This window comes from Pristis pectinata, chromosome 35, assembly GCF_009764475.1.
Source record: "Pristis pectinata isolate sPriPec2 chromosome 35, sPriPec2.1.pri, whole genome shotgun sequence".
Lineage (NCBI taxonomy): Eukaryota > Metazoa > Chordata > Chondrichthyes > Rhinopristiformes > Pristidae > Pristis > Pristis pectinata.
This window is the reverse complement of record NC_067439.1, coordinates 10,402,746-10,428,905: the sequence shown is the minus strand read 5'-3', so window position 1 is coordinate 10,428,905 and position 26,160 is coordinate 10,402,746.

Here is a 26,160-nt window from a genome sequence, read left to right as displayed (position 1 = left end):
ATCTGATGGCGGAGGGGAAGAAGCTGTTCCTGAATCGTTGAGTGTGGGTCTTCAGGCTCCTGTACCTCCTCCCCGATGGTAGTAATGAGAAGAGGGCACGTCCCAGATGGTGAGGGTCCTTAGTGATGGATGCCACCTTCTCGAGGCACCGCCTCTTGAAGATGTCCTCGATGGTGGGGAGGGTTGTGCCCGTGATGGAGCTGGCTGAGCCTACAATCCTCTGCAGCCTCTTGCGATCCTGCACATTGGAGCCTCCGTACCAGGCTGTGATGCAACCAGTCAGAATGCTCTCCACCATACATCTGAAGAAATTTGTAAGAGTCTTTGGTGACAGACCAAATCTCTTCAAATTCCTAATGAAGTAGATCTCCAACAAGCCACTATGTGATTAATCTACAGTTTGAAGGATAAGTATTGGCTAGGACACCGAGATAATTTCTCTGCTTCTTCTTCGAGACGGTGTCATGGGATAGTTTGTGTCCAAATGAGAGAGAAAACACCTCCTCTTAACACCTCATCCAAAGGTTAATGCCTCTGAAATCAGCCTAGATTTTGTTGTCGACCGTCTGGAGTGGGACTCGAACCCATGACCTGCCGATGTGAGCGAATCCAGTGCCTGGAGGTAGTCAAGTGTTCGAATTCAGCGCAAAATGTAGCCAGGCGGAGAGCACTCAGAGTGGTGGGAGATCAGGGTTTGATCAGAGGCCAGGATGCAATGTGAGGCTCACAGGTTTTGCTCACGTTTGTCTTGGAAGATACACTTTGCACTCCAGCAGAAAATGCTGCAAGAAACTGCAGAGAGTTGTGAACGTAGCCCAGTCCATGACGGAAACCAGCCTCCCCTCCACCTGACTCCGTCTACACTTCCCGCTGCCCTGCCAAACATTCTCTCTTCTCCCCCCTCCCGTCGGGCAGGAGATACAAGAGCTCGAGAGCACGTACCACCAGGCTCAATACAGCTTCTAGCCGCTGTTATAAGACTATTGAACGGACCTCTTGTACAACAAACGTGAACTCTTGATCTCTCAATCTACCTCGTCGTGGTCCTTGCACCTTATTGTCTGCCTGCACTGCACTTTCTCTGTAACTGTAACACTATATACTGCATTCTGTTATTGCTTTTCCCTTGTACTACCTCAATATTTGGAATGACAGGCAAAGCTTTTCCCTGTATCTTGGTAGATGTGACAATAATAAGCCAAACGCCAATTACCAAGAGATGATCGGTTTTAGGGATGTTGAGGAAGGGTTTAGATATCAGCCTCAGGACACTGGGAGGAACTGCTGAGATCTTCAAAGTGAGGAGTATGTGAAGGAACAGACAGGGCCTTGGTTTAACATCTCCTTCAGAAGACGGCACTCCCTCAGCACCACACTGGATTGGGATCTTGAGTCAGTTGGCCCCGAGACACGATGATATCATCTTCTTTGGGCAGCGCGCCGGTATTGCCAGTAGAGCCACTGCCTTGGCGACCCGGGTTCAATCCTGACCTCCAGCACTGTCTGTGTGGACTTTTCACGGTCTCCCTGTGACCCCATGGGTTTCCCCCGGGTGCTCCAGTCTCCTCCCACACCCCAAAGACATGGGAGAAGTGCAGAGTTGGTGTAAGTGGACGCTTGATGGTCGGAACACACTCAATGGGCCGAAGGGCCTGTATGACTCTGACTCGCTGACCTCATGCAATAGATTGGACCAATCCCATGGCTGCTGATCCCCCAGGAGAGTCTCACAGGGGACCAAGCAAGAGAGATGGACAAGGTGGGGCAAGACCTGGTCAACTCTTCCTGATGGAAGCTGTTGGAAGGCCACGACTCATCAGTCACATGACAGAAACCATGACAACAGCGCCTTCCTGGGAGCTCCCCACATCCATGCCTTAAAGGTGCCCTGCAGGTGGCAGCAGAGCCCCTTGGACTTGGGACAAGGTGGGGCAAGAACCAACGGGGTCCCTTTAACAACCTCTGTGGCCGGGTTATTCTGGGGGTGGAATCTTCTGGGGGGGTCACAGCTGGGAGAAGTCCACATGCAACGGGGAAAGGAAAATGTGAAACAAAAGCTGGGCTCATGGTTAAAGCCGGTTTCTTTTACGTTCAAATGTTGCTATGGGAGATGTTGGTAAAGATAAATCCACAGGCACCTCTTGGCTGACCACTCTCTCCTCTCTGCATCACGTGTTCATCGTAGCTCCATGGAAGTCATCAAGGCACGATTTGGCTCTGCTTCCTACAGAGTAGATTGAGAATGGTTCCTTGCAGTTGGTTCCCTCAGTACTGCTCCTTTTTTTTTAATAATAAACGTTTATTCACTAAAAGCACTACAAAAGACAACCAGTGTCAATACACTACATCTAATACAGAAAAGAAGAAACTACACAACGACATACCACAGTAGAGAATGCAAACTAATACTAACGAAACACACACGCGACGCTACACCCGTTAACGCGACACGCGACACTTCAAATAAGAATCGCGCTCGTACCGTCCACGACACACGCGATCCTCTGAGGGGCCCACCAAGCGCGGAACTCGGCTAGGGTGCCCGCGGAAACCGCGTGCTCCCTCTCTAAACGCACCCGTGCGCGCACGTAAGCGCGGAAGACGGGCAGGCAGGCCGACCTGCCGGGAGCATCGGCCGCCCGCTGACGCGTCCCGTGGATGGCCAGCTTGGCCAGGCCCAGCAGGAGACCCACCAGGAGATCCGCCGCGCGCCCCTCCCCGCGCCGCACCGGGTGCCCGTAGACCAACAGCGCCAGGCTGAAGTGTAACCAGAACTTAAGCAGCAGCCCCCGCAGATACTCGAAGAGGGGCTGCAACCTCTCGCACTCCGCGTGCGCGTGGTACACCATCTCCTCCCAGCCGCAGAAGTGACAGGCGGCCGGGGTGTCAGTGAACCGGCTCAAGAATCGGTTGCACGGCAAGGCCCGGTGCAACACCCTCCACCCCAGGTCCCCAATGTACAGCGGGAGGACTCCCGTGTAGAGAGACCCCCAGCGGGGACCGCCCTCGCTGCCCGCCGGCAAGACGGACCGCCACGGCGTGCCCGGCCGGCAGACCAGGGTGAGGAAGTGAAAGGTGTTCAGTACCGCCCCTCCCACAGTGCGGTGCTCCCTCAGTACAGTCCCTCCCACAGTGTGACCCTCCCTCAGTACTGCCCCTCCCACAGTGCGGTGCTCCCTCGGTATGAATTATGACTTGAGTGAGACTTGAATCTGTAGCTCAACCCATGTTGTAGGCCAGTGTAAGGACAACAGACTCCTCCCCTGCAAGGTATTGTGAATGAGATCGGCTTTTACAACAATCCTGTAATCTCCTTTACGGTGAATCTGTAAAATTCCAATTTATTTAATGAACTGAATTTAAATTGTACAGCTACCTTGGTGAACTAGAACTCAACAGCTTTAAACAGTTTGAGTTTGAAAGGTGTTGGTGTCTGAAGGACCTGGAGTTCTTGTACACAACTCACTCAGGTAAAATGCGAGTACAGGAAGCAACCCCGGGACCTCTTCCAGTTTAACTGGGGGTCCAAGATGGAAAAAGTCTGATGGGTCACACTGCACGTCCCAAGAGAATGGGGGCAAAAGTGTACCCAAAGTTGCCCTCATCCTGATAACCATCTTCGTGTGTGTCTGCATCAGGCAGTGTGTGAAATCGAAGTACGTGGGCACCGAGTGTCACTACGTGCTGAGGCGCTACCTGTCCCCGGTGTTGCGGAGGATGGGCCTGGCCCTGTTGCCGTGCAACGCCCCAGTCAGCTGGACATTGCCACACTACCTATCCTTTGTTGAAGAGTTCTTGCAAGCAAACACCTTTGACCACAAGTCCATCAGGTAGTGGTCAGCATAGAATGTACAGCAGACACTGCGGGATGGAGACTGTGAGGTGGTTCCCTGAGCAGACTGTCCAAACCATCTGGCAGAATGCCTCATTGCCAGAACTCACCAACAAGCACCAAGACCTCACTTGGCTGGTGGTGAGAGAGGCCCTCCCAGTCAGGTCCTTCCTGTACAGATGACATCATCCCCAACGCACGCTGTCCTCAGGACGGCTGCGGTGGGGAGGAGATGGTCACTCACCTCTCTGCAGACTGTGGATTTGCTGAGAGAGTGCGGAGACAGATGCGAGGGTCCGTGTCCCGCTTCATCCCCAGCAACTGCGTGACGGAGGACTCTCTGATCTCCAGGCTGTTCCCGGGGACACACACCGAGACAAGACATCAACTGCTGCTGGAAGGTTATCAACTCGGTGAAGGACGCCCTTTGGTCTGCCCGAAACTTGTTGGTTTCCTAGCACAGCGAGATGTCCGTGAGGGAATGCTGGCGACTGGCACAGTCCAGGCTACAGGAGAACATGCTGAGGGATGCACTGAGGCTCGGTGCAGCCAGTGCTAAGCAAGGGCTGTGGGCTGTGGAGAGTTAGCAGCTCCTTATGCCAGTCCCAGCTGTGAGCTCAGACTTAACCCGGCTTCATCACTTCCCAACCCAACTGGTGATAGCTCCCACAGGATGAAGGTCTAGAGCCAACATTACTGTGCAAAAGCAGTTGTGACGTGATGATGACTACTTGGCCTATTTTAACCAAAGTGTGTGAAGGGTTAAGCATTGGGAAACAGCACCCCTCACTCCTGAATGATCCCTAGGGATGTACCTGACCCAGAGGAGGCAAATTTGGTCAGAGTGGATGTGTATACTCCTCTGGCAGTTCAGAACTCTTCGGGAGTATCATTGTGGATTACTTCCACAGTTTACATCTTTCCTTGCAACAGAGAAGGAGACCATTCAGCCCATCGAATCTATGCCGCCTCACAGGCTAATCCCTTTCCTACATTAGATTTCCCTACAGTCCATTCTCCTCATCTTCCCCCAGCTTCCCCCCCCCCCCGCGCAGATTCTACCCCTCATCCACACACTGGGGGCAATTTCCAGTGGCTGATTAACCCACCGACCGCACACGTCATTGGGATGTGGGAGGGAACCGGAGCACCCAGGGGAAACCATGCGGTCCCAGGGAGAACGTGCAACTCTGGTGCTTGTGCCACTTAAGGGTTAATAAACGGTGGGAAGAGTTTGTGACAGAGGAGTGTCTGAGGGCAGTAAGAGGAGGGTCAGTGGGAGGGAGAGCAGCCTGGATCCCGGTGCCGCGGGTGAGGTGTGCCCTCCTCTCACTGGCAAGTGGCAATTGGTAGATGTAGCTTCAGGTGGGCTTCATGGGAGGGTGAAATGGTGGCGCAGCAGGTAGAGACCCGGGTTCGATCCCGACCTCTGGCACTGTCTGTGTGGAGTTTACACGTTCTCCCTGTGACCGCGTGGGTTTCCCCCCACATCCCAAAGATGTGCGGGGTCAGTGGGTTAATTGGCCACTGTGAGTTGCCCCTGGGGTGCAGGGGAGGGATAGAATCTGGGGGTGGGGTGGGGTCAATTGATGGGAATGTAGGGAGAATAAAATGGGATTGGTGTAAATGGGTTGGCACGGTGGGCCGAAAGGCCTGTTTCCGTGCTGGATCTCTCTGTGACTCTGTGGTTCTTTCACTGGGTCTGGGTGTGGGCAATGCTCGTGTTCACAGAGACGGTCGGACTGACCACCATCCGTGGGTGGAGCGGGCCGGACACCATCCTCCCCCACACGCCAGGGGAGCCCATGAACCCTCCTCTGCCTCTGTCCAACCCTCCAACCTATCTACCTCATCTCAATGGCCACAGAGCCTTATGTCAGAGTGGTAAACCCTCTGAGCCCGGGTCTTTCCCCTCCCTCTGTGGGATCTTCCTGTGCTGTTGGCCCTGCCTTGCTCTCTGCTCAACCCGGGCAGGGGTCTTCAGGGAGGCCGCAGCTGGCCTGCGCACAGTACGATCCCGCAGGTAGTGGTGACTACCTATGACTGAGCGTCAGCGAGGGGAGTTGGTGGGAGGGAGTCACTTACCTCCATCAGAGAGAGGAGGCGGGGTCTTGGCTTTAGGCCTCACACAGAGGCCGGTGCGTCTGACAGGGCCGCACTCCCTCAGCGCCACACCGGTCGCGCTGAAGTGCGTCTGGTGCTGGAGTCTCTGGAGTGAATTCCGACCAGTGGGAAGGTGGACGGGTGTCTGTTCCACAGAGGGACCACTGAGGCAAATCCTGGCACCTCTCACCGTCTTTCTTCCAGGGAAGTGTTTGGAGGACCCTCTCGTACCTGGGATGGGTGGGGGGGGGTCGGAGCACGAGGCGCACAATCAGACCCTCCAAACAAGTCGGGCTACCCGAGCCACGGAGTACGTTCCCCAGATCCTTCACGGCTGTCCCTTGGCCCAATTATCCCTCTCACCGGCCCCAGCTTCCCACAGTCCACCAGCAGTGGGAGCTGAATCCACTCACTGTCACAATCACCGCCTGTAAAAGGCACTCGGACAGGAACAGGCAGCCCCCGGGTTAAATGTAAGGGTTCTGTAAACCAATTTTTCCCTCAGTAAAACGTCCATACTGTATCAATCTACATACACTTGCTATAATTCTTTTTTTATTAAATAATTGCCCTAACACTACCGATATTGGTATTAGTATTGGTATTGGTTTATTACAGTCACTTGTACCGAGTTACAGTGAAAAACTTATCTTGCACACCGATTGTACAGGTCTATTCATTACACAGTGCAGTTACATTGGGTTAGTACAGAGTGCGTTGATGTAGTACAGGTAAAAACAATAACAGTACAGAGTAAAGTGTCACAGCTACAGAGAAAGTGCAGTGCAATAAGGTGCAAGGTCACAACAAGGTAGATCGTGAGGTCAGACTCCATCTCATCGTACAAGGGAACCGTTCAATACTCTTATCACAGTGGGGTAGAAGCTGTCAAGTCTGGTGGTACGTGCCCTCAGGCTCCTGTATCTTCCACCTGATGGAAGAGGAGAGAAGAGAGAATGACCCAGGTGGGTGGGGTCTTTGATTCAATTAATGGAGTATGTACTGTTTCAAGTCATCTGTGAATACCATGGAACATTTTATTATCATTACCACCAGTTTGAAAAATCCTTTGGAAATGTATGGGGGAATTTGTGTAAAGTTTGATTTGCATAAATCAGATCTTCGTAACCCAGGGATCCCAGGTACCTGGATAGGGGAGGAGTAGAGGGACACGGGCCTAATGCAGGCAGATGGGATTGGTGTAGACTGGCATATCGGTCAGCACAGATCAAGTGGACTGAAGGGCCTGTTTCTAGGCTGTCTGACACTGTAACTATCATTGGATTACTGCTCAATGTTATGACCCCAAGTTGAACCTGTAGTCGGGAAATAGGCTTTTGGCCAACTGGTCAAACCTCCTTGGGTTCCTCATCTTCTCCCACAACATCGAAGGAGGCCATTTGGCCCCTTGAGTCTTGTGCTGGCTCATTCCCCCACTTATAACCTATTCTCCCCACCCTCCCATCAGCTCCCCCCAGATTCGGCCACTCACCCACACACCGGGGGGCAATTTACAGTGGCCAATTAACCCACCAACCCGCACGTCTTTGAGGTGTTGGGGTGGGGGGGAGACCAGAGCGCCCGGGGGGAAACTCAGGGAGAATGTGCAAACTCCGCACAGGCAACGCCGGAGGTGGGGATCGAACCTGGGTCTCCGGCACCATGGAGCAGGGGCTCTGCCCTCTGTGCCACTGTGCTGCCCTCCCTTGTTTCACTCTCCCTCTGCTGTTCAATCAGCCCCTCCCTGTGGGACTCAGTTCCCCCTCACCAGACTCTGGACTTTCTCCTGAATTCCCCTTGTGTCCACTGCTGACGGATTTTGACTTTCCCACATGGGGAAAATCCTCCCTGCATTGACCCAGCAGAGACCTCTCACCACCACTCCCTCCCTTCTCCCTTCCCGAGGACGGACCCACACTAATGTGGTTGGTGTTGCTGGGTTTGAACTGTTCCCTCGATAATAGTCTCACTAATTGAGAAGGGCTGCTGAGAGTTGGTTGGCGGATAGGTTTTGAATGGTCAGATTGGCCACTGGGTCCTGCTGCCTGTCAGTGGAGCAGATGAGTCCCTAAACCAGCTGGCTGTGGCAGGATGGTGGGGCCAGGCACCTCGGTCAGTCAGCCCCCGGCCACAGGGACTCAGCTGCTGGATACCGACCCAGGAACAGCTCCCTTGTTAAAGGTTTTGCGAGATGCTCTCCAGCTAACCTGCTGCTAGCAGGAATGTGTTTACATCTGACTTTCTCCAGAGGCCCTGCTGTGCGCAGTGACAATTATATCAAGATCTAAAACCACCAGTGTGGCGTAATGCTAACCACCTTCCACCAGGAATTCCCCAGGTTTTTGGCTCAAGCAACTGTGTGTGTGTGTGTGTGTGTGTGAGTGTGATTGTGTGTGTGTGTGTGTGTGTGTGTGTGGTGTGTGTGATTGTGTGTGTGAGTGTGTGTGTCTGTATGTGTGAGTGTGTGTGTGAGTGTGTGTGTGTGTGTGTGAGTGTGATTGTGTGTGTGTGTGTGTGTGTGTGTGTGATTGTGTGTGCGTCTGTGTGATTGTGTGTGAAGACGTGTGTGTGTGTGTGTGTGTGGTGTGTGTGTGTGTGTGTGTGTGGTGTGTGTGTGTGTGTGTGTGAGTGTGTGTGTCTGTATGTGTGAGTGTGTGTGTGAGTGTGATTGTGTGTGCGTCTGTGTGATTGTGTGTGAAGACGTGTGTGTGTGTGTGTGTGGTGTGTGTGTGTGTGTGTGTGAGTGTGTGTCTGTATGTGTGAGTGTGTGTGTGAGTGTGATTGTGTGTGCGTCTGTGTGATTGTGTGTGAAGACGTGTGTGTGTGTGTGTGTGTGTGTGTGTGTGTGTACATGAATGTGTGTACAACTGGTGTGAACTGACTGAAAATCGATATTGTTTAGTTTCCCTCTGGGGGAAGAGCCCATGGTGTGCGTGGCCGTAACATAGGGCAGGCCATCGAATGCCTGGGGTGGGTTGTGTAACCCTGCCTGTGGTGTGTACACAGGGCCTGGGGTGGGTTGTGTAACCCTGCCTGTGGTGTGTACACAGGGCCTGGGGTGGGTTGTGTAACCCTGCCTGTGGTGTGTACATGGCCACACAGCCCCTCCAGCTGCCTCCCCATCAATAGGATCGGGGCCAGCTGATCCGAACCTCATCTCCATACCTCACCTGAACAATAAATGTTCACCCCCTTGTTTCTCAGGCATCTCCCACCCTCTCCCTCTAAACTATTCAAAGACTGCTTCCACCCTTTGAGGAAGAATTCCAAAGATTTATGACTCTCTGTGAGAAAATATTTTGCCTCACCTTAAATGCCTTAAAGGGGGCACCTTGTGTTTGAACTGTCGCTGATTCCCCAGCGAGGGGAAACATCACGTCAGTGTTCCCTCATCAGAGGAGAGGACTGCTTTCTCCTGGTATCCCTCAAACAACATCAATAACCTCCACTTCTAACTCCTACCCGTTCACTGATCTCCAATGAAAATGAAAATCAAAGGTAAATGAGGAGATAGAGTCACTGAAGCAGTACAAGGCAGAAGCTGGCCCTTCAGCCCAACTGGTCCATGCCGACCACTGTGCCCATGAAACTCGTCCCATTTGCCCGTGTTTGGCCCATGTCCCTCTAAACCCCTCCTATCCATGTACGTATTCAAATGTCTTTTGAATGTTGAATTGTACGTGCCTCAACCACTTCCTCTGGCAGCTCGTTCCATGTACACACCACCGTCTGCGTGAAGAAGTTGGCCCTCAGATTCCCTATTAGGAAAGGTTGATTTCAGTCAATGTTTGGTCTCACCCTATCAGAGACGCTTCCTTTGTCCTATTCATCTGTCTCTGCAACTTCAAGCAAACTTGTTTTCTGACTTTCCTGGTTCCGACGAAGGGGCTTTGACCTGGAGCATTAAGCCTGCTCCCCTCTCCACAGACACTGCCTGACCTGCTGAGTGTTTCCGGCATTTTCTCGCTCTGGTTCAGATTTCCAACATCTGAGGTATTTTGTTTTTCATTTGCTCCTTTATTTAGTGTCAGGGTGTTGTACAGACAGAAACAGGCCCTTCAGCCCATCCGTGATGACAGGTCTGTCTCCATATTCAGTACTGTATCTCTGCCTCCTTCAACTAACTCACCTTTCTATTTCCCTTCCTGTTACCCTCTTACTCTTATTCTGCGGCTGCCGGAATCTGGAGCAACTCACACAAAGTGCTGGAGGAACTCAGCAGGTCAGGCAGCATCCACGGAGGGAAATAAACAGTCGACGTTTCGGGCCGAGACCCTTCGTCGGGACTGGAAAGGAAGAGGGCAGAAGCCGGAATAGGAAGGTCGGGGGGAGGGGGAGGAGCACGGGCTGGCAGGTGACAGGTGAGTCCAGGTGAGAGGGAGCCTCCTCGATTGCCACGTTGAGGTCACATGCAGCTTGGGGGAACAACACCTCGTTTTCCGCCTTGGGAGTCTCCAACCTGACGGCCTCAACGTCGATTTCTCCAACTTCCGGTAAACCCTCCACTTCCCACCCCCCCCCTTGTTTTCCCTCATTCCTGTGGCCCCCTCACCCCTTCACTTTCCCCTCTTCCGCCCTCACGACCTGCCCTTCACCTCCCTCTGGTTCCCCACCTCCTTCCCTTTATTCCATGGTCCACTGCCCTCTCCTACCGGATTCCTCCTTCTTCAGCCCTTTGTCTCTTCTACCTTATACCTCTCCCCTCGTCCACCCTTCTACCGTCCCCCCTCACCTGGACTCACCTGCCGGCGTGTGCTCCTCCCCCTCCTCGACCTTTCTGTTCTGGTTTCTGCCCTCTTCCTTTCCAGTCCCGATGAAGGGTCTCGACCCGAAACATCTCTCCATGGATGCTGCCTGACCTGCTGAGTTCCTCCAGCATCTTGTGTGCGTAACCCTGGATAATACTTGGTATCGGGAGAGAGGGCTTCACATTCCCTGCCACTCTTCATGTGGAATAACTCCAGATAGCACACAGCATTGGGAAAGTGGACTCCCCTCCCTCATTTCTCCAGAGTCCTGGGATAATCAGGAACACAGGATGGAATTTTGCCCTCCCTAACCTTGTTCCACTGAAACCAACCATAAAAAAAAATCGACATTCAAAAAAGAATAATAAAAAGGCAATCTTAAGAGGATTAGGTACCCAGTAAATTAGTAAATTTGCTTTAAGCTAAGTAAACAGATATTATAGCTAGCTTGCCCAGTGGAAGAATTGTCTGTGATTCATTGGGTTCAAGAGTTTGACAAAGTCTCCCTTTCCCATTACTCAGTTCCACTCCCTCTCATCCATCCTTCTCCCGTGAGTCAGCCCGCAAGATGTACCAGTCTCCCAAGATAACGGTGGCTGCGTTCTCCGCCATGTCTCAGCACGAGGGTGAATCAACAGGGAAAACCCCTAGCACAAGGAGTCTGAGATTAGGAGGTCACGAGGTGTTGGGAGGTGGGGAGGTGATCAGCTTTGGGTAACGGGACTTTGGGAGGAGGGGATGTCTTGGCCATGGGGAACATGTAGTGTGGAGACACGGGAATGGTCACCAACTGGGTCATTACACAGGGCAGTCAAGGCTGGCAGCATGGAGCAGGGAAGGTCAGCGGCTGAACATTTCCTGATGATTCAGAGTTCTGGGACAAAGATGAGAGGAAATCCATTTCCTCTGACTGGAGATCGACAGGAGCTGAGAGTCAGATACTCGGGAGGTTGTGGGAGCAGAGTGTCGGGAGACTTCCCACACACAACGGGGATTGGAAGCCCCTCTGCTAAATAGTTGAACAGCACTGTGGTTACGTGGTTGCCTCCCAGCGCCAGAGACCAGGGTTCGATCCTGACCTCTGGTGCTGCCTGAGTGGAGTTTGCATGTTCTCCCATATTCCCCCAGGTGCTCCGGTTTCCTCCACATCCCAAAGACGTGCGGGTCAGTGGGTTAACTGGCCACTGTAAATTGCCCCCGGTGTGTGGGTGGGGGGTAGAATCTGGGGGGAGTTGATGGGAATGTCGAGGAGAGAATAAGTTGCAGGGTGCAGGGATTTAAGGAGAGGGGGAATATGACTGACGGGATGGCTCTGGTGGGAACCGGCATGGATCCGATGGGCTAACTGGCTTCCCTGTGTGTTGTTATTGACTACTGGGCAGGGCTAGGATGCCGCTACCACCCTGCGCACCCAGGACCACTGCCCTGTCCCAGGCTCCCTGCCCTCATACTCCGTTCCTGTTCCTCCATGTCCACCCGTCGCTCCTTTCCACCCAGACACCTCATCCCCCGAGAGGGAAGCTCCTCCCTCTCAGTGGTCGAGCCATGGCCTCTGCCCCTCTGTGTAACAATTATCCTGGATCGGTCACTACAAGGCAAGATTAAGGCCACACCATGAAAATTCAAGGTCCTGGATTAATGGTCCAGTGGATCTGGGATACTTGATATCCGAAGGGAACTTGGGGTACAAGTCCATAGCTCCCTGAAAGTGGCAACGCAAGCAGATGGGGTGGTACAGAAGGTGTACAGCATGCTTGCCTTCATTGGTCAGGGTGTTGAGTATAAAAGTCGAGAAGTCACTTTGCAACTGTATAAAACTTTCGTTAGGCTGCATTTGAAGTATTGTGTGCAGTTCTGGTCGCCCCATTACAGGAAGGATGTGGAGGTCTTAGAGAGGGCGCATGGAAGCTCAGAGTCATACAGCACGGAAACAGGCCCTTCGGCCCAACTCGTCCATGCCGACCAAGCTGTCCACCTGAACTATTCCTATTTACCTGCATTTGGCCCATATCCTTCTACCTATCCACATACCTGCCCAAATGTCTTTTAAGCACTGTAACTGTACCACTACCTTCCTCTGGCAGCTCGTTCCACATACCCAACCCCCTCTGTGTGAAGAAGTTGCCCATCAGGCCCCCTTTCAAATCTTTCCCCTCCCACCCTAAACCTACGCCCTCTAGTTTTAGATTTCCCTACTAGAGGAAAGAAACTGTGACCGTCCACCTTATCGATGCCCCTCATGGTTTTATAAACCTCTATAAGGTCACCCCTCAGCCTCCTTCGCTCTAGGGAAATAAAGTCCCAGCCTATCTAGCCTCTCCTTATAACTCAAACCCTCCAGTCCTGGTAACAACCTCGTGAATCTTTTTGTATCCTTCCCAGCTGAATGACACCATTCCTATGGGAGGGCAACCAGAACTGCACACGATGCTCCAAGAGTGGTCTCACCAACTTGTACATGTGCAGCATGATGTCCCAACTCCTGTACTCAGTGCGTCGAGCAATGAATGCAAGCATGTCAAGCACCTTCTTCACCACCTGTCTACCTGTGTCTCCAGACAAGGTTCTCCAGGATGCTGCCTGGGTTGGAGAGTATTAGCTGTAAGGAGAGGTTGGGAAAACTTGGGTTGTTTTCTCTGGAGCATCAGAGGGGAGACCTGATAGAAGTTTATAAAATTATAAGAGGCGTTGATAATGTAGATAGAGTCTTTATCCTAGGGTGGAAATGTCAAATACTAGAGGGCATAGGTTTAAGGTGAGAGGGGGAAAGTTTAAGGGAGATGTGTGGGGGCAAGTTCTTTACACAGAGAGTGTGGTGGGTGCCTGGAACTGACTGCCAGGGGTGGTGGTGGAAGCAGATACGATGGTGGTGTTTAAGAGACTGTTAGACAGACATATGAATACACAGGGAATGGACGGATATGGATCATGTGCAGGCAGAAGAGATTTAGTTTACTTTGGCAAAGTGTTCAGACCAGACATCTTGGGCCAAAGGGCCTGTTCCTCTGTGGTACTCTTCTATGTTCTATGTTAAGTTTTTTTCACATAAAGATTGCACTTTCTGGGGAAGTGGTAGAAGCAAATGTATTGGTATTTGTATTGGTTTATTATTGTCATTTGTACCGAGGTACAGTGAAAAACTTGTCTTGCATACCAATCGTACAGGTCAATTCATTACACAGTGCAGTTACATTGAGTCAGTACAGAGTGCGTTGAGGTAGTACAGGTAAAAACAATAACAATACGGAGTAAAGTGTCACAGCTACAGAGAAAGTGCAGTGCAATAAGGTGCGAGGTCACAACAAGGTATATCGAGAGGTCATAGACCATCTCATTGTATAAGGGAACTGTTCAATAGTCTTATCACAGTGGGGTAGAAGGTGTCCTTAAGTCTGGTGGTACGTGCCCTCAGGCTTCTGTATCTTCTACCCAATGGAAGAGGAGAGAAGAGAGAATGTCCCGGGTGGGTGGGGTCTTTGATTATGCTGGCTGCTTCACCAAGACAGCGAGAGGTAAAGACAGAGTCCATGGAGGGGAGGCTGGTGTCTGTGATGCGCTGGGCTGTGTCCACAACTCTCTGTAGTTTCTTGCATTCCTGGGCAGAGCAGTTGCGGTACCAAGCCGTGATACAATGTCTAAAAGGCATTTGGACAGGCACATGAACAAGCAGGGAATAGAGGGATACGGACCATGTGCAGGCAGATAGGATTAAATAGACCGGATTCATGGTCAGCACAGACATGGTGGGCCGAAGGGCCTGTTCCTGTGCTGTACTGTTCTGTGTCCAATGTTGTTGATTGGTGGAAAAGTCTTGGAGTGGAGCAGAACTGCCAGCATGGACTGGTTGGGCCCAATGGCCTGTTTCCCTGCTCCTACATAGCAGAAGAAGCCAATTGGTCAAAAGGATGGGGGGGGGGGGGGCAGCCAATGAATCGCAGTTTCCCCGGGCAACCAGGAAGGTTTGACGCCTGTGTCAGAGGTGGGAGGTCAGCCTGAGGTGGAGGGTGAATTCTCACTGAGTCACGTCGCCCTTGGGTCAGACCGTCCGCACGCAGCATCCTGGGGAAGGCAAGAACCCAGTTTAGGGCAAAGTCAGGGTGTGTTGCATGTCAGGAGGTGCCTGGGCAGGCCATGGCTCCGCTGACAGAAATTGCTGGCATTCCTGAAATTCCTGACAGTCAAACAGCGATTCCTTGTAAACACAACTGTCCTGCCTCTGTAGATGTTCCCAGATGCAAACCATGAGCCAGCTGTGTGAGTTAGGCTGCTGTAGAAACCTCAGCCACATCTCAGAGGACAGGCTTGGGAGAGGTTCTGTCCTGGACATCCTGTCGAGAGTGGCGTTGGAGGGGATCTCCCCTCTGGTTTTCAGGATGAGGCCCAATCTCCTCATTCAGAAGGCCGTGGGTTCAAGTGTGGGCAGGGGACCGTCTGCTGGGGTGTGAGGGGGTGAGGCTCCATTAGGGAAACCTCTGTTTGTCCCTCAGCTTCTCCACTGCTGAGAGGGGACAAATCCCACATCCATGGCTCCTCCATCACTGACTCCTGACCGGAATAATCTGACGGAATTAGGCTTTAGTTGTGGAGGAGCTGCAGGACTGGGGTCAAAGGCAGGGAGAGGGCAGAGGAGTACAAGGCTCTTTCCCTGGCCTCAGAAGCCTCCCCCACCCTCACACCTCTTTGTCCCACATTCCGAGTGTGCTTGGAAGGCCAGAGAAAGAATTCCTTGAAGTGACAAGCCTGTCTCCACAGGGACATAACACAAGCCGAGTTGGGTGACTCTCGGCCCAGGCCAACACTGGTCCCAGGAGCCTGACTGGAATATGTACCGTCACCCCATGTGACGTCAACTTTCACAACTCAGACTCTTAATTATTATTTTTGGCACAACACCTCACATATTTTAGAAAGATTATCCCATCTTCCTCCTTGGAATTTACACAGAGTTGGGAAAGGACTGGGAATTCTTAAGACTGGGAGTTCTCTGCCATCCCGCTGCCCTCTGACCCTCAGGTGCGGGTGAGATGTCACGGACATGCGGAGCTCCCACGGTTAGGTCAGCAGGTTTAGGCGTGTAGACTCAGACTGTGCTCTGCCAGCAAGCAGGCTGTTTGACTGTGGGAGGCATCACAGTGTCTGACAGCATCCTTGGCAGGATTTTAAGTGTCTCCAATTTCAGATAAACTGCCCCCCCTCTGTCCCTTCCCTCTCCCCTCCTGATCTACCCGCTTCCTCCTACACCCACCCCAGACCCCCATCACCCTGTTTCCTTCCCCTCCTCCACCCACTCCAACTGCCCATCAGCCACACACCCCTCCCACTGGGTCCCCTCCTCCACTGGTCCCATCTGCCCTCCCCACCTCCCTCCCTCGGTTCCAGGCTCCACCTTCCCCTCCTATCAGATCCCCTCCACCTCTCACCTCCCAGCCTCTGCCGCTATCCCCACCCTCCCCTCCTCCATCCGCCCGTCACCCCTCCTCACCGTGATCCACCTATCGCCTGCCAGCTCCTGCCTCACCCCTTCCCCTCACTTCTTTATACCGGCTCTCTCCCCTCTCTCTTTCAATCTAGATGAAGGATCTCAACCCAAAATGTCGCCAGTCCATTTCCCTCCACAGATGCTGCCTGACCCGCTGAGTTCCTCCAGCAGACTGTGTGTTGCTTTGGTTGTGCTGTGGTGTGACACCCCTCCTCTTTAGCCCTTCCCTCTCCGAGGGGTATTAGGAACAATTACCCCAGCATTCCCCTGCCAAGCCCTCCTGTTTCTCCCACTCACACCCCTCCAGCCACCCCACAAAGAGGAGGCCTGGGGCTGTGCTCGACTTCCCACTGCTCCCTCCCTCTCAGGCTGGTCACGCAGTCAACTCCTGAGACCCGAGGTCTCCGGAGCTGTGAGGCAGAGAGGGAGAGACAGAAATAAGAGGGAGAGAGAAAGAGGAAATAACGAGATGGAGGATGGGGTGAGAGATCGAGAGAGGAGATAGAGGAGAGAGAACGAGAGAGAGAACAAAGGAATGACCAGAGAGAAAGAATGAATGGAGTGAGAGAGGACAAAGAGAGAGAGATGTAACAAGAGATTGAAGGAGAGAGAGATGGACTGTGTGTGAGAAAGAGAGATAGATGAAGAGAGAGAGAGTTAAGAATGTAGCAAGAAAGGAGAGTGGGAGAGAGAGAGTGGGAGAAAGTGAGACCTCCGTGGGGCACACATGGGCAATTAATTCTACTGAGGGACAGATCCTGGAAACACACCAATCCTCTGGAATTCTGAAAATCATTGGATTATTAACAAAGTTCTGGTCTGTCCGACCTTTGGAAAGAATTTATGTGTGTGACATCAATGAAAGAATGTTCCTTTCGGGTTTGGTTTGGAACCCAAAAGAATTCAGTTTGTTGAAAAGCATCTCCATGTGACTCAGCTTTGTCCAGAGTGGATGGAGTGTCTGTGGAGTGGCTGACAGAGGGGACCTGCTCTACACTCGGGTCTGTTACTGGGAGATCTGCACCAGATCCCCACCACTCCCAACTGAGCTACGGGCAGGGTCAACCAACAGTGTTGAGATACACCTCCTGTTCCCTGAGGTGCCTGATGTTCTGAGGGAGTCATGGAGTCACACAGTTCAGAAACTTACAGGACATGTTTATAGCAGCCAATCAACCTGTCGACCTGCCTGCCTTTGGGGGGGAGACTGGAACACCCGGGGGAAACACACAGGGAGAACGCGCAAACTCCACACAGACAGCGCCCGAGGTCAGGATCGAACCCGGGTCTCTGGAGCTGGGAGGCAGGGACTCTGCCCGCTGCGCCACTGCACTGGGAGTTTGAGGGGCCGATGCTGTGAGATGCCTCCTCTGTTCGGAGAGTCCAAGACCAGGGTCACGGCCAGTTGGTTCTGAGATGAGGTGAAGTTTCTTCATGCACAGGCCTATCGTTGTTTGGAATTCTTTACGAACATATGAATTAGAAGGAGAAAGCCACTCGGCCCCTCGAGCTTGCTCTATCATTCAATAAAGTCATAGAATCACGCAGTACGGAACCTTTTGGCCCTCAAATACCAACTTTACTAATCCCATTTAACAGCACTCGGTCCGTGACCTTCCACGCCTTGGTGATTCAAGTGTTTAGCCAGATGCTTAGAGTCGTAAAGTCATGCTGTGCCAAAACAGGCCCTTTGGCCCAACTCGTCCATGCCAACCAAGGTGCCCACCTGAGATAGTCCCGTTTGCCCGCATTTGGCCCATATCCCTATGAACCTTTCCTATCCATGTACTTGTCCAAATGTCTTTTAAATGTTGTTATTGTACTTGCCTCAATTACTTTCTCTGGCAGCTCATTCCATATACGTACCACCCTCTGCGTGAAGAAGTTGCCCCTCAGGTCCCTTTTGAAACTTCCCCCCCTCACCTTAAACCTATGCCCTCTAGTTTGTGATTCCCTTTCCCTGGGAAAAAGACTGTGTGCGTTCACTCCATCTATGCCCCTCATGATTTTATACACCACTATAAGGTCACCCCTCAGTCTCCTATGGTCCGAGGACTAAAATCCTAACCTGCCCAACGTCACCCTGTAACTCAGGCCCTCAAGTCCTAGCGACGTTCTCTGCACTCTTTCCAGCTTAGTGACATCCTTCCTCTAACAGGGTGACCAAAACTGTACACAATACTCCAAGTGTTGCCTCTCCAACGTCTTGTACAACTAAAATATTCTTCTTAAATGTTGTGAAAGTTTCTGCCTCCATCACTTTCTCAGAGAGTGAGTTCCAAGTTGCAACCGTTTTCACTGATGCTCTGACTGTGGCCTCATCACTCCCCCGGCAACTTGTCACCCTCCCATTTCTCATTAAGAATTGAGATACCTCTGCCTTGTAAATATTCAATGATTCTGCTCTTCAAGGAAGAGAATTCCAAAGACTCACGAGTCTCCAGGAGAAAGTTCCAGATCAGTATATTTATTTGAGTATATACAGTTTATTTGGGCATGACCTTGGGCGGGAGGGTTGGTATCCTCGGCCATGCTCTCGTTGAATGGCAGAATGGACTTAAGGGGCCGAATGGCCTTCTCATGCTCATCTTCCTGGTGCTCTTGTCTTCTGTCCCTGGCCTGTACCAGGGAAGAGGTGCGTGGGTTCGAGAGGGCACAGTACTCAACGGCCTTGAACCTGTAAGTGGACCTGGGGCCCCAGCATTTAATTAAATCATAACTGTACTCTTATCCAACAAAAATCTATCAATATCAGTCATAAAAGCTTCCTTTGATCTCAGCAACCATTGTGTGTTGGAAATTAGCACTGCTGTTAGCATGAAAAAATGCTTTGTGACCAAGGTCCTGAACCCCAGATCTCAACTTCATTAAAATTTATTTTAATGATTTTATGTCTTTGCACTGTACTGATGCGACATACAACAAATTTCACATCACTTCAGTCAGTGACAATAAATCTGATTCTGATTCTGAACATTCATTCTTGAATCCTTCATTACAGCCGTTATTCCTATATAACTGCCTCTTCACGTTACTACTATCAGGGACGAGGTGCAGGAGTCTGAAGACCCACACTCAACGATTCAGGAACAGCTTCTTCCCCTCCACCATTAGATTTCTGAACAGTCCATGAACCCATGAATACTACCTCGTTATTCCTCTTTTGAGCTATTTATTTATTTTTGTAATTTATAGTCATTTTTATGTCTTTATGTGTTGCACTGTACTGCTGCCACAAAACAACAAATTTCACGACATACATCACTGATAATAAACCTGATTCTGATTCCTTATCAAGGCTAGTTAACACATTAAATATCTCAGACAAGTTCCCCCCACCTTCCAATCTTAACTTTATGGAACTTAATAGGATACAAAACTAGGAGGGCCAGAGTTAGGAGAGATAGTAGGAAAATATTCCCCACATGTGAAGGAACAGAAAGATCTTGGGGTCCATGTCCATAGATCCCTCAAGGTTGCCGCGCAGGTCGATAGGGTTGTTAAGAAGGCGTATGGAGTGTTGGCCTTCATTAGTTGGTGTACTGAGTTCAAGAGCCGTGAGGTGATGTTGCAGCTCTATAGAACTCTAGTCAGACCACACTTGGAGTATTGTGTTCAGTTGTGGTCGCCTCATTATAGGAAGGATGTGGAAGCTTTAGAGAGGATGCAGAGGAGATTTACCAGGATGTTGCCTGGAATGGAGAGCATATCTTATGAGGATAGGTTGAGCGAGCTAGGGCTTTTCTTTCTGGAGACAAGGAGGATGAGAGGTGACTTGATAGAGGTGTACAAGATGATAGGAGGCATAGATCGAGTGGGACAGTCAGAGAGTTTTTCCCAGGGCAATAATGGCTAACATAATGGGGCATAATTTTAAGGTGATTGGAGGAAGGTATAAGGGGGATGTCAGGGGTAAGTTTTTTACACAGATAGTGATGGGTGCGTGGAACGCACTGCCAGCAGAGGTTGTGGGGGCAGATACATTAGGGACATTTAAGAGACTCTTAGATAGACATAGAGAAATGGGGGGGGGGGGGAGTGGCGATGTGGGAGGGAAGGGTTAGCTAGATCTTAGAGCAGGATAAAATGTCGGTACAACATTGTTGGCTGAAGGCCCTGTACTGTGCTGTAGTGTTCTATGTTCTATGTTCACAGCAGTGGTGCTTGAACCTAAAAGGGATAAGCGGTTTAGAGGAGACCTGAGGAAGTAATTTTTCACCAAGACAGGGGCTGGAAGCTGGAACGCACTGCCTGAGGGGGTGGTGAAGGCAGAGACTCTCACAACAGTTAAGAAATATCTAGATGAGCACTTAAATCACCAGGGCAGAGAAAGTTATTGACCAAATGCTGGTAAATGGGATTAGTATAGATGGGTACCGCTAGTTGGGATTGTTGTGGTGGACCATGGGGCCTGTTTTGGTGCTGTGTGATTCTATGACTAACACAAGAAAATAAGGCTTTGGAGATCAATAGAACTGTTTCTGGAGATGACGCAACTTGTGTAAACAGGACGGGTTGTTCCTGAACTACAACGGGTCCAACATACTTGTAGGGAGGTCCGTCTGTGCGGTTGGGGATGGGTTAAACTAACTTTCCAGGGGAATGGGGCACAAGATAGGTGCACAGTTGGCAGGGAAGGAAAACTAAGTTAGCTCAGTCGGCAGAGCAGACATGAGCAGGTAAAGGGACATGGGAGGAATGCAAGGCTAAACCTCAACTATTTCAAGTAAGGCAGATGGACAGTGCGTTGATCGGAACACGGGGTATGATATTGTTGCAACCATAGAGATGTGGTTGACAGAAGGGCGGGACTGGCAGCTCAATGTTCCAGGGTGGAAGCTTCAGGTGGGATGGGGGAGGGAGTGAAAGAGGGAAGGGAGACAACCCACTGCAGGAGAATGTTCTCGAAGGGTCTTCAAATGAGTCCATATGTGTAGGGCTTAGAAATAAACAAAGGGGTCATCACTTTGCAGGGGGATACACTGCAGACCTCCCGATGGTCAGTGGGAGATAGAGGAGCAGATATGTAGGCCAATCACAGAGGGGTGTAAGAGGAACAGGTTTACAATAGGAGGGGATTTCAGCTTCCCCAATACTAACGGGGATCATAGAACATAGAACATTACAGCACTGTACAGGCCCTTTGGCCCACAATGTTGTGCCGACATTTTATCCTGCTCTAAGATCTATCTAACCTTTCCTTCCCACATAGCCCCCTCATTTTTCTATCATTCATGTGTCTATCTAAGAGTATCTTAAATGTTTCTAATGTATCTGCCCCCACAACCCCTGCCGGCAGTGCGTTCCACGCACCCACCACTCTCTCTGTGTAAAAACCTTACCTCTGACATCCCCCTTATATCTTCCTCCAATCACCTTAAAATTATGCCCCCTCGCGTTAGCCATTGTCTCCCTGGGAAAAAGTCTCTGACTGTCCACTCGATCTATCCCTCTTATCATCTTGTACACCTCCATCAAGTCACCTCTCCTCCTCCTTCTCTCCAAAGAGAAAAGCCCCAGCTCACTCAACTCGTCATAGTGTGAAAGGCCTAGAGGAGGTGGAATGTTTGAAGTGTGTCCAGGAGAGATTTCTCTGCCAGTACGTAGACAGTCTGACTAGAAAGTATCCTAACCAGATGCATCATTGGTATTGGTATTGGTTTATTATTGTCACTTATACCAAGGTACAGTGAAAAACTTGTCTTACAAACCGATCTTACAAGACAATTCATTACACAGTGCAGTTATATCAAGTTAGTACAGAGTGCATTGAGGTAGTACAGGTAAAAACAATAACAGTACAGAGTAAAGTGTCACAGCTACAGAGGAAGTGCAGTGCAGATAGACATTAAGGTGCAAGGTAACAACAAGGTACGGCAACTGCCCTGCCCAAGACCGCAAGAAACTGAAGAGAGTTGTGCACACAGCCCAGTCCATTGCACAAACCAGCCTCCCCTCCATTGACTTCATCTACACGTCCCGCTGCCTCGGGAAAGCAGCCAACATAAGCAAGGACCACCCCCCCCCAATGCCCACCCTGGTCATTCTCTCTTCTCCCCTCTCCTGTCGGGCAGAAGACACAAGAGCCTGAGAGCAAGTTCCACCAGGCTCAAAGACAGCTCCTATCTCTTGAATGGATCTCTCATACGCTAAAGGATGAACTCTTGAACTCTTGATCTCCCAGTCTACCTCGTCGTGGCCCTTGCACTTTATTTGTCTACCTGCACTGCACTTTCTCTGTAACTGTTACATTATATTCTGCATTCTGTTTTCCATTTTACTACCTCGATGTAATCATATATGGTGTGATCTGCCTGGATGTAAAAAGTTTTTCACTGTACCTCAGTACACTTGACAATAATAAACCAACACCAATACCCTCCAGGATTCTCACACTGTGGAACACTTCCCTCCCACCAGTCTATAACCCAATGGCTTCCAATCCATTGTGTCCACCTTTTCATGCTGTCAACCAGAGCATTGTGATGATGACGGAGCAGCTGTGGGTTCAAATACAACTCCAGGTCCACCACACAAGGTGTGCTTGAGGAATGAAATTGTCCGCCAGGAGCACCAGAACAAACTCTTCTTGCCCGTCTTGAAGATGGTGCCATGCCATAGTTTAGGTCCTCTGAGGGAACAGACAGGGGCTCTCCCATAGACCTCATCTGGTACATAACACCAGCAGGAATCCACGGGAATGGATGTGTGGGCTTTAGCCATTCCCAAACTACATCAACGACTTGGCCAAGGGAACTAAATGTTTCCAAGCTCGTGGATGACACAACATTAGGTGGGATTGTGAGTACGGAGGAGGATGCAAAGACACTTCAAAGGAGCACTAAGTGAGTGGGTTGACAAGAAGCTAGATGGAATGCAGTGTGGGATAATGTGAGGTCATCCACTTTGGTGCCAAAGCAGAATCACGATACTTTTTTAACTGGGGACAGCCTGAGTAATGCTGATGCTTCGAGAGATTAATTGTGCTTTCACACAAGAAATTGAAACCTAACGTGCAGGTACAACAAACAGCGAGGAAGACAAGTGGTATGTTAGTGTTTATTACAAGACCATTTGAGTACCAGAGTACTGACATCTTGCTATAATTATACAGGGTCTCAGTGACATTACTCCTGAAGCATCATGTACAATTTTGAGCAGACTGGTGCTGTGTTCTCTCCAGTTTAGAAGAATGAGAGGTGATGCCAAGGGAACTTACAAAATTCGTACAGGGTTCGACAGGCTGGGTGCAGGAAAGATGTTCCCCTCCATTGAGGAGCCTAGGACCAGGGGTCTCACAATAAGGGGTCGGCCATTTTGGACTGAAATGAGGAGAGATTTCTTCACGCAGTGGGTATGAAGCTTTGGGATTCTCTACATCAGAGGCTGTGGAAATTCTGTTCACTCGAAACAGCTGGTGGGTTTCTGGATATTAAGGGATCTGGGGTTAGTGCAGGAAGGTGAACTTGAGGCGGAAGTTTGACCGTGAACTTGATGAACAGCGGAGCCACTCAAGGGGCCAAACAGCTCCCCCGATGTTCCCTGACAGAGTGGCCCCAGCATGGTAGATCCGACTGTGCAGCACTCGCCTAGTGTTGCACCACCGACTGTGCGGCACTCCCCTTGTGCGCTCCACTGACTGTACAGCACTCCCCTGGTGTGTCCCTCCAACTGTGCAGCACTCCCCCGTGTGCTCCTCCCACAGTGGGGGTGTCAGCTAAAGTCGTTTTTGCTAGGTTCTCTGGTGTGGGACTTAAACCCACAGTAGAGAATGTGTTACATTGTACGTTCATGAGAGGCACAGTACATCTGCAAGTTTACTGTATATCTGTTTGTTACACTATGATGGGACATTACATGTTAAGGTGTGGTATGGCTCCCTCCCATGTGTTATGATATAGGTTTCGTATTAGCTATTCAAGCATGGAGGGGCATATCGCAGTGTAATGGGGTATATCGCAGTGTAATGGGGTATATCGCAGTGTAATGGTGTATAGCGCAGTGTGATGGAGTATATCTCAGTGTAACGGGGTATAGCACAGTGTGATGGAGTAAATCTCAGTGTAATGGGGTATAGCACAGTGTAATGGGGTATAGCACAGTGTAATGGGGTATATCGCAGTGTAATAGGGTATAGCACAGTGTAATGAGGTATACTGCAATGTAATGGGGTATATCGCAGTGTAATGAGGTATATCGCAGTGTGATGGGGTAAATCTCAGTGTAATGGGGTATAGCACAGTGTAATGGGGTATAGCACAGTGTAATGGGGTATATCGCAGTGTAATGGGGTATAGCACAGTGTAATGAGGTATACCGCAATGTAATGGGATATATCGCAGTGTAATGAGGTATATCGCACTGTGATGGGGTATATCTCAGTGTAATGGGGTATATCTGAGAGCAGATTAATTGTGATTTAGTGAAATCGTGTAGAATTGTGTACCTAAGTGTAGTAGGGCACACCTCAGTGTGGAGAGTGTGCAGGAGCACACTACAGTATATCTGTGCATTCCGTAATATATTTGCAAGACAAGTGGTATGTCTGACGACAACATGGTTTATCTGTGGATTCAGTGAGTGTAGTACATCTTAGTGTGGTCTGGTGTACCCAATTGTGCAGTTGTATCTTCATATGATTCGGTATATCCCAACAGCAACAAAACATCCACAGATAAAGCACCTTTAACATAGCAAAAACATCCCAAAGTGTTTGACAAGATTGCTATCACTGAAGAGATATCTGATTGTGGTGTGTTGTATCTGAGCCCAGGCTGGTGTGTAGCCTGGTATTTAGAATAACATTTGGTTGATCGGAAAGTATTGATATTCTACAACTGAGGGTGCCTTTAGTCATAAAGTCAAACAGGATGGAAACAGGACCTTCGGCCCATCAATCCTGTGCAGCCCATTTGCTCTAATCCCATGTTATTCTCCCCCACATTCCCATCAACTCCTCCCAGATTCCACCATCACTGACACACTAGGGGCAGTTTACAGCGGGCAATTAACCAACCTACACACCTTTGGGATGTGGCAGGAAACCAGAATATCCGGGGGGAAATCAAGGCTGATTGGCGTGCTCCTCCTGAGGGTTTACGACACAGGATGTACTACACTCACTGAGTCCACAGATAAACCATGTGTCATCAGACATACGGTCACCGGGAGAACGTGCAAATTCCACACAGACAGCGCCGGAGGTCGGGATCGAACCCATGTCTCTGGCGCTGTGAGGCAGTGGCTCTACCACTAGGCCACTGCGCCACCGTTTTATTGGACAGGAGGTGAAAATAGTGGAGGTTGTGTTCAGGAGTTGGGTAAGCCTCCAGAAGGAAAGAATTTGCAGGGCTGTGGGGAGAGAAGGGAGTCGGATCAGCTGGACTGGTCTTGCATGGAACCAGTATGGACTTGATGGGCTAAATGGCCTCTTTCTGTCCTGTAGCCATTCTGCGAGCTTGGGTGCTGGTGAAACAGAAGAAGGACGTTTAACTCTTTTGTAGAACACAGCACACTCAACGATCCTCGGAGAGGAACCAATCCTGAAGGCACAAGGCCACATTCTGAAACAGTCCTGCACTCCAGCAGTACAGAGACTAGACGGGCTGATTGGCCTTAGTCCTCCTGAGGGTTTACAACACAGGAGGGCTGTATCCTGCTGAATGCCCTCAGGAGTGCCCTTGTGGCACTGGCAGCCTCTCAGCGTGGATGGCTCCACGTGGTCCTAGTTTCTCCCCCTCCACCTGATTTTTGAAGCCCATCTGTGTGTGAACGATGAACCTTGTGTCAGACTTACATGCAGCCCCTGGGTGTTCTGTGGACAGGGTGGATGGAGCGGGGGGTTGTTGTGGTGCGATGCTGTTCTGGAGAAAGTTAATTTAAATACCTTGCATTCCTGTGGTTCCTCGAATTCTATCAGCTTTCTCCAGTCCATTGATTACTCACAAGAGACTGATTCATCCTGACTCCCTTCCCTTTAAAGTCTTTGAGACAATTAC